Below are 16389 nucleotides of genomic sequence, written 5' to 3'. Positions count from 1 at the left end.
TTTCTCAGTAACAGTCGGGTGTCTACAGATAAGCATAGACACGGATTCTTTTAAACTTTGAGTCCGCTCCCACTGAGGGAAGTTTGTGGGAAATCGGGCTACGGCACCTGCCGTGCTCTGCTCGTGAGATTCACAGGAAGAATCTTAAAGAAATGTAACTCAACCACGAAAAATGGTTCAAATGGCTCTGAGCACTATGGGACCTAACATCTGACGTCATCAGTCCCCTAGAACTTAGAACTCCTTAAACCTAACTAACTTAAGGACATCACACACATCCATGGCCGACACAGGATTCGAACCTGCGACCGTAGCAGTCTCGCGGTTCTGGACTGAAGCGCCTAGAACCGCTCGGCCACCGCGGCCGGCTAACTCAACCACGAAAGAAGTGGCTTACAGAACACTTGTTCGACTGATTCTTTAGTATTGTTCATGGACTCCTTACCAGGTAGGACCGATGGAAGAGACAGAGAAGACAACGAAGAACGGTGTGTTTCGTCACAGAGACGTCTAGTCGGCGCGGAAGCGTCACAGAGATACTGAAACAAACTCCAGTGGCATATGCTACACGAGAGGCGTTGCGAATCAGAAGTTGGTGTACCACTGAAATTCCGAGAGACTCGGACAATGTGTTACTTCCTCCCACATGGGTCTCGCGAAATGACCACAACTAGAAAATTCGAGAAATTAGAGACAGTACAGAGGCTTACCGACAGTCATTGTTCCCACGTGCCATTCGCGAATGGTACAGGGAAAGGGGGCATCAGTTAGTGGTACGAAAAGTAACCTCCGCCACACACCGTCAGGTGCCTTGCAAACTACTGACGTACATCGTTGTACGAGTCATGACACAACAAACAAACAACATTCAAATATGATTTCTTGCTGAGAAAACCTCTGCTTCGCCTTTCCTTGCACACAGAATGTACACTCACGCTCATAAATTGAGGATAATTGCAGAATGTGGTGCCACACAACGTGGCACTACACAAAACTGGCGCTAATGGCATAGGCACATGGGGAACACACACGACACAGATCTCTAAGTCCACGGTATTGGTGATAAGTTGAGAAAACATTCCCGAAACACACGTGCTACAAAACGCCACTGTTTCCTGCGCATGTACCCCGACATCAATATGGGATATGATCACCATGCACACATACACAGGCCGCACAACGGGTTGGCATACACTAGATCAGGTGGTCGACCAGCTGCTCGGGTATAGCCTCCCATTCTTGCACCAGTGCTTGTCGGAGCTCCTGAAGTGTCTTAGGGGTTTGAAGGCGGGCAGCGATACGTCGGCCGAGAGCATCCCAGAAGTACTCCATGGGGCTTAGGCCTGGAGAACAGGCAGGCCACTCAAATCGTCTGATATCTTCTGTTTCAAGGTACTCCTCTATCATGGCAGCTCCGTGGGGCAGTGCGTTATCATTTATGAGGAGGAAGGTGGGACCCACTGCGCCCCTGAAAAGGCGGATATACTGGTGCAAAATGACGTCCTGATACACCTGACCTGTTACAGTTCCTCTGTCAAAGACATGCAGGGGTGTACGTGCACCAATTATAATCCCACCCCACACCATCAAACCACGACCTCCATACAGGTCCCTTTCAGGGACATTAAGTTGTTGGTATCTGGTTCCTGGTTCACGCCAGACGAAAACCTGACGAGAATCACTGTGCAGACTATACCTGGACTCGTCCGTGAACGTAACCTGGGACCACTGTTCCAATGACCATGTACTGCGTTGTTGACAACAGGCTTTACGGTCTCTCCTGTGACCAGGGTTGAGTGGAATGCAGCTTACAGGTCTCCGGCCGAATAAACTATGTCTGTTCAGTCGTCTGTAGGCTGTGTGTCTGGAGACAACTGTTGCAGTGGCTGCGGTAAGGTCCCGAGCAAGGCTACCTGAAGTACTATGTGGCCGTCTGCGGGCACTGATGGCGAGACATCGGTCTTCTTGTTGTGTAGTACACTGTGGACGTCCCGTGGTGTAGCGCCTGGACACGTTTCCTGGTCGGCCGGTGTGGCCGTGCGGTTCTAGGCGCTTCAGTCTCGAACCGCGGGACCGCTACGGTCGCAGGTTCGAACCTGCCTCGGGCATGGATGTGTGTGATGTCCTTAGGTTAGTTAGGTTTAAGTAGTTCTAAGTTCTAGAGGACTGATGACCACAGATGTTAAGTCCCATAGTGCTCAGAGCCATTTTGAGCCACATTTCCTGTCTCCTGGAATCGTTGCCATAATCATGAGATCGCACTTTGTGGCACAAAGAGGGCACGTGCTACGACCTGCTGTGTTTGACCAACCTCCATTCGCCCTAGTATTCTACCCCTCATAACGTTATCAATATGCGTGCTTTGAGCCATTTTCAACACACAGTCACCATTAGCACGTCTGCAAACGTCTGCTCACTTCCTCGCTGCACCGTACTCTGACATGCACCAACACACCTCTGCGCACGTGGACTGCTGCCAGCGCCACCGTGCGACGTCCGCAGGTCAAATGCACCGCATGGTCATACCGCGAAGTGATTTAAACCCGCAAACCGCCCACCAGAGCGTTGTTCCACCATGCATCAGCATTATCCTTAATTTGTGAGCATGAGTGTAGATGGCGTCACTCCTAGCTGCTTTGTGCGACTGCGCTGAAATGGTAACCATTTGTCATATCCTAGCATGCCGATTTGACGTTTGTCGCCTAAGGCGTTCATGGCGATGCAGACTGGTTGCCCAGCAGTGTAGCTGACCTGTCGCGCAAAGCGATGGAAGCAACCTGCAAGACGCGCAGGCGAGAGCGGGTCACCGTGGTCTTCCCCGGCCACCGTTGCCTCCGCTCCCCAAGGACGTACAATGCACTTTCCTCCGCCGTGCCAGTTCCTCTCTGCCACGACGCACACCAGCTAACTAGCACGGCGAGCGCTTCCACGACTCATCGCCGCTACGCGGTAGGCAAGCCGTGTTTATCACCTCCCTTCCTTTTATACATGCCACTTGCTGAATTAAGTGCAAGATAAGGATATCAGGCAACGAGCGAGTACCGAGAAGGTGTTTTGGTTCCGATTTGGAAGACGCCTTGCCGTGGAAATCACACGTAGCAGCCAGTAGCGGGGAGAGGTGTGAAACTGCCTCAGTCGCTCCGATGTGGAAATAAATGTTCGTGAGTGTTGGTGGCGTTTGTAGTTCATTCTCAGGAGGTGAAGACAACTTGCCGGCTATCGGAGCATCGGAACCTCGGTGAAAAGTGGACGTATTTAATGACCAAGTGTATCGTACAAATGTCAACCTATCGGACCTGCTCATTTCAAATCGAGGTAGTGATTATATGTAGTATGTGGTGTGTTACAATGTTTAAAATAATTAAAAGTTGCGTAAAATAAAAGAGTAGCTAAACTTCCACTCATTCACCCCATTTTCGCTCACCTGCCTGACCATATTTTACCACGCAGAATTGTAAGGTGTTGACACACTCTGTGATCTAAAATGCGCTACAAGCCCTGGAAGACACACAGGGTTAGACTCTTAACTCACGAAAGTCCGAGTGCGTGACAAAACTGAATGAGTCTGGCACATTTTAAAATCTGCTCCCTAATAATTTAGAAGCAGACTGGACTAACACATGGTCGGAAAAGTTGTACCACATTCGTCACTCTAATTAATCACTTCAGTTAAAATATAGGAGAGTTAAGCTACACTGGTCTCCAAAATTAAAGCAACAAACACAAATTTTGCAAATTTGCGTTTTTTTTGCCACAAAACAGTATAAACAGGTGATGATGGTGATGATGAAGTCCCATACTCCGAGGAGCGTAGGGAACGATGGGGGAGACCCGCACCGCCGACTAGGCAAGGTCCTAGAGGAGGTGGTTTGGCATTGCCTTCCTCCGACCGTAATGGGGATGAATGATGATGATGAAGACAACAGAACAACACCTAGTCTTCTCGAGGCAGGGATAAAATCCCTGACCCCGCCGGGAATCGAACCCGGGACCCAGTGCGCGGAAAGCGAGAATGCTACCGCAAGACCATATCTATATAAACAAAAAACAGGTGATAGTAAAGTAGAAACAATTTAAAGAATACAGAAAGTAAGCAACTGCAACATGCATAACGGGAGACGCTCTCGAGTCTTGGAGAATGGTTGGTGGATGCTAATGTGATACAACCCATGTCCCTAGTGCATCGCAGACTTACTCTATGCGATTCAAATCGGGAAAGCGAGAGGGCGACGCAATGCGTGCAAATTCCTCCGTTTCCAGAAAAACATCAACCACCCGAGCTCTATGAAGTCGAGCATCGTCGTCCATCAGTACGAAGTTGGGCCCACAGCACCTCGCAACAACTCCACATTGGGCCCCAAGATCTCGTCACGGTACCTGACAGCAGTTAAACCTAGCCGATTAAACCGTAAAAGTTCATGAAGAGGTGTTCGAGTGGTCGACATAATCCCTGCTCACACCATTATGGATGCTCCTCGATATCGGTCCCTTTTTCACAATGTTTGGGTCCTGCATTTGTGTTCCACGTCCCATCAGATGCGAATCCGTTGAGAGTCACTGTCCAGACCAAATCGGGATTCGTCTGTGGAAAGAACATTGGCCCTCTGTTCGAACGTCCAGGAGGCATGTTCACGACTCCACTCTAGACGTTCTCTTCTGCGAAGATGCGTCAGAGGTATACATACATCAAGTCTCCGGCGATAAAGGCCACTCTGAGGAACCCTTCTGTACCCTGTCTGCCTCGATACAACCCGTCCAGTGGGTGCTGCGAGGTCAGATGCCAATTGCCATGCAGTACGAAGGCTGTGAAGGCATCCCTTTACAGCCAAGTAACGGTCCTCTCTTTCTGAAGTCACTCGTGGTCGGCTCTGCTCTGGTCTTCTGGATACAGTTCCGGTCTCTGAACTGTCGTCACATCCGAAAAACAACAGAACGGTTCACGTTAAGTCATGGTGGAACATCAGTTCCCGACTGTCCTGCTCCCATTCCACCGCAGTGAGTCTGGTAGGGGTTTTCGCAGCGCCATACAGCACCGACTACGACTGTGCGCAGTCATTTGGACTATTCGCCAAACACTACCCGGTTTGAAACTTCCTGGCAGATTAAAACTGTGTGCCCGACCGAGACTCGAACTCGGGACCTTATCCTTTCTTTCAGGAGTGCTAGTTCTGCAAGGTTCGCAGGAGAGCTCCTGTAAAGTTTGGAAGGTAGGAGACGAGGTACTGGCAGAAGTAAAGCTGTGAGTACCGGGCGTGAGTCGTCCTTCGGTAGCTCAGTTGGTAGAGCACTTGCCCGCGAAAGGCAAAGGTCCCGAGTTCGAGTCTCGGTCGGGCACACAGTTTTAATCTGCCAGGAAGTTTCATATCAGCGCACACTCCGCTGCAGAGTGAAAATCTCATTCTGGGACTACCCGGTTTGATAGGTGCCCTGTCGTCATCGTTGGCGTGGTTCTTTGTTGTCCGGAATGTTATCTTCCGTGCAGAACACGATCGTACGGACATCTGTTGACAGTTTGTTCGATTATATAGTGAATTAGTCACTGGACAGGGAAATAGTTGTTTGTTGCTAGAATTCTGGATACCAGTGTAGATTTCGTATAATATAGTAGAATAAAATATAGCTTAGTGAAATATGCAGGACGAAAGCGGTGTGCAATTGGTAGTCTTTAAAAGAACTTTTTTCCGTGTCAGTGGCTGGGAATAGCTTTTTAGATGGCCGGTAAACAATAAAAATAATTATTATGGTAGAAGGGTCCACTTCTAACCACTCTGTCTCCCTAGAGAACTGATCCTGTGCTTCAAATGCGACTTCACAGTACAGGGTGATTCAGAAAGAATACCACAACTTTAGGAATTTAAAACTCTGCAACGACAAAAGGCAGAGCTAAGCACTTTCTGTCGGCGAATTAAGGGAGCTATAGGCCGGCCGGAGTGGCCGAGCGGTTAAAGGCGCTACAGTCTGGAACCGCACGACCGCTACGGTCGCAGGTTCGAATCCTGCCTCGGGCATGGATGTGTGTGATGTCCTTAGGTTAGTTAGGTTTAAGTAGTTCTAAGTTCTAGGGGACTTATGACCACAGCAGTTGAGTCCCATAATGCTCAGAGCCATTTGAACCATTTTTTTAAGGGAGCTATAAAGTTTCATTTAGTTGTACATTTGTTCGCTTGAGGCGCTGTTGACTAGGCGTCAGCGTCAGTTGATGCTAAGATGGCGACCGCTCAACAGAAAGCTTTTTGTGTTATTGAGTACGGCAGAAGTGAATCGACGACAGTTGTTCAGCGTGCATTTCGAACGAAGTATGGTGTTAAACCTCCTGATAGGTGGTGTATTAAACGTTGGTATAAACAGTTTACAGAGAATGGGTGTTTGTGCAAAGGGACGGACGAGAACGAGTGATGAAAATGTAGCACGCATCCAGCAAGCATTTGTTCGCAGCCCAGGAAAATCGACTCGCAGAGCTATTCAATTACAATTCATATTTCAGCAGGATGGAGCGCCACCACATTGGCACTTATCTGTCCGTAACTACCTGAACGTCAACTACCCGAGGCGATGGATCGGCCGCCAGGCAGCCCGTGACAGAGCACTTCATCACTGGCCTCCAAGAAGCCCTGATCTTACCCCCTGCGATTTTTTCTTATGGGGGTATGTTAAGGATATGGTGTTTCGGCCACCTCCCCCAGCCACCATTGATGATTTGAAACGAGAAATAACAGCAGCTATCCAAACTGTTACGCCTGATATGCTACAGAGAGTGTGGAACGAGTTGGAGTATCGGGTTGATATTGCTCGTGTGTCTGGAGGGGGCCATATTGAACATCTCTGAACTTGTTTTTGAGTGAAAAAAAAACCTTTTTAAATACTCTTTGTAATGATGTATAACAGAAGGTCATATTATGTTTCTTTCATTAAATACACATTTTTAAAGTTGTGGTATTCTTTTTGAATCACCCTGTATGTCGAGCCAGTTGACACTATCCTACAGTAGGTACTTTGTAGGCGTCGCTCGCTGTTCAGTCCGTCACGTCATTGCTTCGTCTATTACTCCTGGGGATCTTCAATGACTACATGCGAGACTGTTCCGCAAGACTGCGCAAGACACACTTTTTTTCGTATCCACCTCTTACGCGCATTTATCCGAGCTCGTTTCGTACGCGCCACGGCGGACATACCAGTCTGTAGGCTGCTCCTTACGGGACTGCCAATCAACCAGACAGTACGAACTTGCTTTATAAAACCCTAAATTTTCTACATAACAAATGGTCCGCTGACCCACTGTAACAGTATGACTGCGTTCTTTTCTCATAGACGCTAATTCAAGCGCGCCTACGAGGAAAGAGGCGAGAGACAGAACCGCAGGCAACGCGTCGCCAATGGCCTCGACCGCCCCGCCAGTATTTAGATCGCCGCCGCGCACCGGAGGGTCCGCTCAGTCACAGACAGTGAGCCCAGCTGCAGACAGTCAGTCGCAGTCGACTCAGGTACTGGCCCAGTCACTATTCTAGTTGTCATGTCAGTTCACGTCACCGGCTACGAGAGTGTAGTGTTTATAGTGGGGACTTGTACTTCACCGGCAGTGAGGCTAACGTTGACTATTACAGAAGAGCTTGTACCACAACAACTTGCTTAGGGAAAAGTATCTTGTTGTTGTTATGAATAATGAACCCCGTTAATGCATGTGTGCAGTGATGTTGTAGAGTCCACAGCTCGTGGTCGTGCGGTAGCGTTCTCGCTTCCCGCGCCCAGGTTCGATTCCCGGCGGGGTCAGGGATTTTCTCTGCCTCGTGATGACTGGGTGATGTGAGATGTCCTTAGGTTAGTTAGGTTTAAGTAGTTCTAAGTTCTAGGGGACTGATGACCATAGATGTTAAGTCCCATAGTGCTCAGAGCCATTTGAACCATGTTTTATGTTGTAGAAGGAAGATACCGGCTACCGAACAACAGATACCGGCTACCAAACAACATCCTCTCCTTGCTTCCCATTGCACAAGACCCTCCAGTGTCAACAACGACACAAAACATACACTACTGGCCATTAAAATTGCTACATCACGAAGATGACGTGCTACAGACGGGAAATGTTACCGACAGGAAGAAGATGCTGTGATATCCAATGATTAGCTTTTCAGAGCATTCACACAAGGTTGGTGCCGGCGGCGACACCTACAACGTGCTGACATGAGGAAAGTTTCCAATCGATTTCTTATACACAAACAGCAGTTGACCGACGTTGCCTGGTGAAACGTTGTTGTGATGCCTCGTGTAAGGAGGAGAAATGCGTACCATCACGTTTCCGACTTTGATAGCGGTCGGATTGTAGCCTATCGCGATTGCGGTTTATCGTATCGCCACATTGCTGCTCGCGTTGGTCGAGATCCAATGACTGTTAGTAGAATATGGAATCGGTGGGTTCAGAAGGGTAATACGGAACGCCGTGCTGTATCCCAACGGCCTCGTATCACTAGCAGTCGAGATGACAGGCATCTTATCCGCATGGCTGTAACGTATCGTGCAGCCACGTCTCGATCCCTGAGTCAACAGATGGGGACGTTTACAAGACAACAACCATCTGCACGTACATTTCGACGAGGTTTGCAGTAGCACGGACTATCAGCTCGGAGACCATAGCTGCGGTTACCCTTGACGCTGTATCACAGACAGGAGCGCCTGCGATGGTGTACTCAACGACGAACCTAGGTGCACGAATGGCAAAACGTCATTTTTTCGGATGAATCCAGGTTCTGTTTACAGCATCATGATGGTCGCATCCGTGTTAGGCGTCATCGCGGTGAACGCACATTGGAAGCGTGTATTCGTCATCGCCATACTTTCGTATCACCCGGCGTGATGGTATGGGGTGCCATTGATTGCGCGTCTCGCTCACCTCTTGGTCGCATTGACGGCACTTTGAACAGTGGACGTTACATTTCAGATGTGTTACGACCCGTGGCTCTACCCTTCATTCGATCCCTGCGAAACCGTACATTTCAGCAGGATAATGCACGTCCGCATGTTGCAGCTCCTGTACGGGCCTTTCTGGATACACAAAATGTTCGACTGCTGCCCTGGCCAGCACATTCTCCAGACCTCTCACCAATTGAAAACGTCTGCTCAATGGTGGCCGAGCAACTGGCTCGTCACGCTACGCCGGTCAGTACTCTTGATCAAACGTGGCATCGTGTTGAAGCTGCATGGGCAGCTGTACCTGTACACCCTATCCAAGCTCTGTTTGACTCAATGCCCAGGCGTATCAAGGCCGTTATTACGGCCAGAGGTGGTTGTTCTGGGTAGTGATTTCTCAGGGTCTATGCACCCAAATTGCATGATAATGTAATCACATGTGAGTTCTAGTATAATATATTTGTCCAATGAATACCCGTTTATCATCTGCATTTCTTCTTGGTGTAGCAATTTTAATGGCCAGTAGTGTGTTTTAAATTAAGTTTTTTAGTTACAAATAATATCGGTTTTAAAGTATGTGTCACAGACAATGATCGTAACTGTGTTGTAGTGGCTTTAAGTAAACAACATGGTTTCAAACATTCCTATCACAGTGTCTATTTGAGGCATAAGGAATACCTTGTACAGGTTTATTTCATGATTAACGGTTCCCAAAGTGTATATTACCTACATTGCCCATATTTAGCTATTCTCAGGACTACTGTCGACGTGTTATCAGCTCTTCAATTAATGAAATGTGAGCGAGAATCTGCTGGTAATAAACTTTAAAGAAGCGGAAAAGCTCCTACCTGTTACGTTTCAAGACGGTGACTGTATCATCAGGGCAGTGCATCTGTGGGTCAATGGTTTGTGGACAACAACATTCCTGAAATGGACTGGCCTGCCGAGAGTCCAGACCTGAACACAACAGAACACTTTTGGTATGAATTTGCTTTGCTCCAGACCCAGCATCGAACAACACTTCCTTCTCTAGTTTCACTCGTTGTGGAGAAATGGACTTCTAAAGTTCACGCCCACCGTGTGATACAGCCGGGATACAAATGACACGGAGAGATATTCTTTAGTGAAAAAGATAACCGACTTCTGTAAAAGCTTTCCACACTACTCAGTGAACACTTCAAGGTTAAAATGTTTGGTTGTTTTAGTTTTGATCGGTGGCTATTCACATTTCACTCCGCTCCACTTTGTAATCGGAAATAGTACGGCGAATCGCTTAGTTACAATGGTTAAAAATTAGTGTTTGACTTTACTGAAAGTCTGAACTCCACAGAACACCACATGCTGGTGTCGTATCTCCAGATTTAGGTTTTCCGTTGTTTTCTCCGTCATTTAATGAGAATTACAGAATGGTTCCTTTGAATGGTACGCGGCTAAAATATTTTCTAGTCCGTGGTCTTGCTCCGTTTCTAATGGCCTCGTGGTCGACGGAACGTTAAATCCTCGTCTTCCGTCCTTTCTTTTACGCTCCGAACGTTCTTATTAACCTTTCCTGCGTCACACTTGGACCGTGTGTGATCATTGTGGATCAATTAGGAAAGTTCGGAACCGGTGGTCTAGTGTTTTTTTTTTTTTTCTTATAAAAAAGGAGCGGTAAAGGCCATGCCTGTAAAGTGAGTGGTCGCGGTATCAAATCCCGGTCGGACCACGGAAATTTTCTGTCTGCCTTTAATTTATCCTTCCTCTTTCATCGATGTGAGGAGTCACTAAGAACGACAAGTTGTTCAAGTTTACGGTAATCTGTGGATCCAGTTTACTCGGCTGGATAATTGGGGCAGCTTAGGAACACTTAAGTTACCGAAGTGGCATCCAATTGAAAGACTTACACCAGGACATTGAGACGCACGTAATTATGATATAATTACCAAAAACAGTTTTTCCCTTAGTTTTGCGTCTCGTGCAACTGAAAGGAAATTCTAAATTATTGTTTGATGTATTGCCAATAATCCTGCGGACCATCATCGTCGTCAGAAGGAAAAGCCATTTCAATGGCTTTATTCTGTTAGACTGACTACTAAAAAGAACCACACTGACCCTCAAATAAACGAAACGGGACCGTGAAATATCAGCGATTGGTGCCGCGTGCAAACAAGCGTGCTCTGCCGTTACTTGACCCACTGCACAGCTAATGTTGGCACGGATGCAAAGGTGAAGGCGAGCAGATAAGCACTACTCTCTGCATTCCGTGCATCTGCTGCGCTTGTCCATAGCTTGCCTAGTGAATAAGCAGGCCGAAAGTTTTGCAACTTTTAAGTATTTGCTATGTCGCACATATTATGTTACCAGGACAGTTGTTAAGAGGGCATGAATCAGTGAGATAGCAATGTTGCAAATTCCTTCGGTGAGAAGTGACAACACAGAGCACTATATCTGTTTATCTTTAACGTACATTTAGAACCAAAAGTCAATATAAAGAGGGTACTTAAAAAGGGTACTGCGGAGTTTACCATAAAAAACACTGTTATAGCTTTCGTTATTGGAACACCTGGACCGCAAAGGCTGCTAGTCAAGTAAGAAATATACGACGAGCTACCCACAAAAACCGGAATTATTTTTTAAAAGCTATATATTTTCAATTTGTTTACAAAACAACCTTATCCTCTTCAAAATACTCTCCGTTACGGCTGGTACATTTGTCCCACCGGTAGTTCCACTGTTCGAAACATTTTTTGTAGTCACCTTTAGAAATGGTGACAGCTCTTCCCTCGTTTTTTTTCTTGACTACTTCGATGTTCCCCTTTTCATGCGTGATAATAAGAAGAAGTCGCACGGAGCCAGGTCACGCGAGTAAGGTGTGTGGGGCAGCGGAACAATACTCTTTTTAACCAAAAACTGTCTCACAGCGATGGCTGTGTGTACAGGTGCGAGGAACAAACTTGGCAGCAACCCTTTTCATTCCCAAATCTTCCATTAAAGTTTCCTTAACCGAGCTCCAAGATAAGCCACTAATCTCTGACAGTTGATCAATTGAAACTTTCTGGCAGATTAAAACTGTGTGCCGGACCGATACTCGAACTCGGGACGTTTGCCTTTCGCGGGCAAGTGCTGCTCTACCATCTGAGCTACCCAAGCACGACTCACGCCCCGTCCTCACAGCTTTACTTCTACCAGAACCTCGTCTCCTACCTTCCAAACTTTACAGAAGCTCTCCTGCGAACCTTGCAGAATTGCAAGGTGTTTGGGGGCAGCGGAACCATGCTATTTTTAGCAAGCTTCGCAGGAGAGCTTCCCTGTCATGTCTAGTCTGAGTAATTGCTTAACCTAAATATATGAGGTCTATTAAAAAGTTGCCGATCCTTTATTTTTCCCCCGTGTGAACATATGTAGGGAATATTGATAAGAATGAGTGACTTTTTACCGCATCCAGGAAATGTGATTTGCAAGCAGTCTGCCTGTCAATGGAGATGTGGAGCGACCGCACCTCAGACTGTTAGTTGGTGTAAAATAGCAAAATAAACCGTGTTTCGTGACGTTGTCGGGAATTACGCGATGAGCTTCTCATAGGTGAATTTAGTGGGGCAACAACTTAATGCAGGGCTACGCGGCAGTGCGTCACCACGAGCGGTTAGGAAGCCCTCAGCGCGCCGTTACATTGAAGTGCCGCTGTCAGTTTAAGAACTCCCTGATCGAAGAAAAATTAGAAAGAACAGAAAGAGAAACATGTAAGGAACTGGACTTAGGGACGATGTCGGTTCAGATTCACTTCAGAGCATCTAGATATAAGTTTTCCACGCTTTCCCTAATTCGCTTAAGGTGAGTGTCGGGATGTTTTCTTCGAAAGGGCACGGCCTATATTCTTCCCTCAACTCGAGTTTATGTTCAGTCTCTAATGACTTCACGGTCGACAGGACTTCGAAAAACCTAATCATCCTTTTTTCTTGTAGATAAGGACGATAAAGCAATGGCCCAGTCTGATGTGATTACATAGCGTACTTTTTAACGAGAAAGAGTATTTTACTCAAAATTTTATTTTATTTATTTTGAGTACGACTTAGCAGTCCGCTCCCAGACGAAAAGCATTCCTTCCGAGCAACGATTGGATACTTTGTTTGGTTTATGTTGTAGACGCCCCCCCCCCCCCCCTCCCGCTCCATGAACCATGGACCTTGCCGTTGGTGGGGAGCCTTGCGTGCCTCAGCAATACAGATAGCCGGACCGTGGGTGCAACCACAACGGAGGGGTATATGTTGAGAGGCCAGGGAAACGTGTGGTTCCTCAAGAGGGGCAGCAGCCTTTTCAGTAGTTGCAGTCTGGATGATTGATCTGGCCTTGTAACACTAACTAAAGCAGCCTTTGCTGTGCTGGTACTGCGAACGGCTGGAAGCAAGGGGAAACTACGGCCGTAATTTTTCCCGAGGGCATGCAGCTTTACTGAGAGCTGCATCAAACCAGTCTCAGGACTGAAGACATCAACAACAACATGTTGTACACATCGTGGCGCGTAAACTGTTTATACAAGATGTTTTAAAGTTCCTATTACAACTTCTAGCGGTTGTAGAGGGGACTTATGAGATAAAGTTTTAGTAAGGTACCCATGTTCGGAAATGTACTGTTTGGATGAAAAGGAAGTTTGAAGGCGGATCACTTGCATATATCCCGCCTCACGCTACGCACACAATGTGAGAAGAGGATACCGTCGTCAGTCCCTGTTGTCCTTATGACGTCACACACCATTTTCGTCCGACTACAACAACGGCTGCGAGACAATGGTAGGTTCGCAGTAAGGAGGGCTTCCTGCTGTGCTCCACGAACGCGCCTCACTTTCGACTTTGAAGTCGCGTAGAAAAGTGAACCCGACGACGAGAACAGCCAACACTGTCCATGCCGTGGGCTCCTGTAGACCATACAGGCCAGAGAGATCATTGTGTCCGGGTGTGCGCGTACCGTGAAGTGAGAGATTCGAAAGTGATTCTATATCTTCAAACTTGCTTTATATCCAAACGTTGCATTTCATGGCATGGGTTCCTTATCAGTACTTTACGTACTAAGTCTCCTCTGCATTCCCTAGAAGCCTGTAATAGGAACTGCGAAACACTGCGTATACTAGCTTCTTTCCGTCTTTCCCCTTCTCGTTCCCGTAGTATGAAATGCTGCCTGGCTGGTAGCAGACAGGTGGACAAAACAAATTTACAGTCTACTGTAAAGTGACTCGGAGTGGGAAGGTGGCGGGTCGCCTCCACTGGCTCTTAAAAGGCCTCCCCTGTCAGCCGCTGCGTGGGAGGGTGTTCTCCTTGGAAACTAGTCCCCCCCCCCCTTCCTCCCCTCCCCGCCCCATTCATCGTTGCGTCATCATTCAGGACGAGGCGTCAGCGGTGAACGAACGGCATAAAGCCAACGCTCGTGGCTGGCGACCTTTCAGTCGTTTAGTGTTTAAGCACAAAAAGTCCATATCTTTACCGTCAATTTTTACGCTGTTTATTACTTTTCTGTTTTTGTTTTATTCATTTCCAAGAATTGTCTGCACAGCTGAGCGCAAGGGAGGATAATCAAAAGTCTTGACTGTTCCCAAAGTTATAGTCTTGATTTTTGTTTTTTACATTGTGTAAGATAAAACTATACAAAAAAGTGGCTGATCGTGTATTTCTTCGTGTGATTTAACCCACAGTCACGGAGTGCATCCATAATTAATATGGATAGTTCTTTTAAATATTTGAAAAAAAAATTCTATGGATAGAATGTGATTTTTTCTTTGCGTTTTGTTCGTGCGCAACTTCCTACTCCTAAATGGGAGGGGAAAATATAGCACTATTAATTTTGCACTTGTCTGGCCAATGTTTTATGTACGAGAAAAGCAATGGGTACGGTAGAATGGATTTTCTACGAAAAGTCGACGCATCTGCCATTTCATAGATGGCTGACGATTGCGAAACAAGTTAATCGGCAAGAGTTAATAAGCGAAATGGTCAGTGTTTTGCTATATGGACACACTCTTTAACATTTTTTAGCTTGTCTTCAGAGATGTTTACAGAACTACGATTTTTAAAGTTGGATCAATGTACGTACCCTCATTCGGTGCTCGAGAGCTGTTGAAAGGAGGAATAAACTGATTTAATGTATGTTCCTATTTGCAGAGAATCTTCCAGCAGCGAAAGACGGGTCATGCGCTAAAAGACTGTCTGTCCAGCGTAGTTTCACCTCCACTGTCTCGTATAAACAGCAGAATTGAAAAAAAAAATACGTACTTAACATACCCTATGTACTAAATTCAACATTAGTCTCGTATTTCAACGTTAGAAAATACGGATTTTTACACTATTTTCATATCGTAAATGGGCACTGGCAGGTTGTTGTGAATACATTTAAGGGAAGGCTATGAACATAAATGTGACCCCAGTGAAAATATTCTGCTAACATAGAGCATTACTAAGAAGTCTTAGTCCCTTATGCACCTCCAAACAAAATAGTCCAGAGGAACTGAGTCAGAAGACCGGGCAGGTCACTTCACTGTTGCGTCCACGACGAATCCATCTGGTAGGATACCTTCGGTTCTGAACACAGCGTGCATGCAAGGCATTATGTGCTGGACATCCGTCGTGTTTGTACTACGTAAGCATTTAACTTCTTAGCGGTACTTCATCCAGAAGACGAAGGGCACTGATACCCTCGCAACTGAACGCCCCTAAGCTCCAGACACACACACACACACACACACACACACACGTCGAGAAGACGACTAACAATTCGTCTGAGAAAGTTGACATATGTCCTGCCGTTTATGTTACAGCTGATGAGATAGGGGGCAATCATTTTAGCACCAAGCGTCCGACATGAGACATTAACTCTTCAAAATGGTTCAAATGGCTCTAAGCACTATGGGACTTAACATCTGAGGTTCAAAATGGTTCAAATGGCTCTGAGCACTATGGGACTTAACTTCTGAGGTCATCAGTCCCCTGGAACTTAGAACTACTTAAACCTAAATAACCTAAGGACATCACACACATCTATGCCCGAGGAGGGATTCGAACCTGCGACCGTAGCAGCAGCGCGGTTCCGGACTGAAGCGCCTAGAACCGCTCTTCCACCGCGGCCGGCCGGTTGCTCGTGATGGACTTGCGTAGGCAATGGAGTGTGTCACAATACACGTCACGTTCTGAGGGCGAGTGACACTGCACAGGTGCCGTTCGTTGCCAAATAAAACCGCGCAACCTGCAGGCTTGGCTAGCAACTGCTTTTATGCTCAACTATGCGTTTCTCGCTGTGTTCCCATATATTGTCCAATCCATGTATACTTACTCCGTCCAATATCCTGTTGCATCCTTCCCCTTTTCCACCATTTTCTTTCCTGAAACGCGCTGACGGTCTCAAAGTGTACCCGACGTAAATAATGTTTTCAAATTGTGTGTAGTATCGCACTCTTCGGTCACTTTCCGCGGTGCACGAGACGGGGAGCCGGCCAGTTTAGTCAGAAGGAGTACTGGAGGGCCCTCG

General features: G+C 47.0%; 2 protein-coding genes across 2 annotated transcripts in view; one reads left to right on the top strand and one right to left on the bottom strand.

Moving 5' to 3' along the window:
• The window catches only part of LOC124795581, a 479635-nt gene that overhangs the window by 379485 nt on the left and 83761 nt on the right, over positions 1-16389 (bottom strand). The gene's annotated exons all lie outside the window — the stretch shown is intronic.
• LOC124795580 (skin secretory protein xP2-like) overlaps positions 1-16389 on the top strand; it is a 62791-nt gene that overhangs the window by 46032 nt on the left and 370 nt on the right. The window lies entirely within an intron of this gene.

The sequence above is a fragment of the Schistocerca piceifrons genome, chromosome 4, assembly GCF_021461385.2.
Source record: "Schistocerca piceifrons isolate TAMUIC-IGC-003096 chromosome 4, iqSchPice1.1, whole genome shotgun sequence".
In the NCBI taxonomy this organism is placed as follows: domain Eukaryota; kingdom Metazoa; phylum Arthropoda; class Insecta; order Orthoptera; family Acrididae; genus Schistocerca; species Schistocerca piceifrons.
This window is presented reverse-complemented; position numbering and strand designations above follow the sequence as displayed.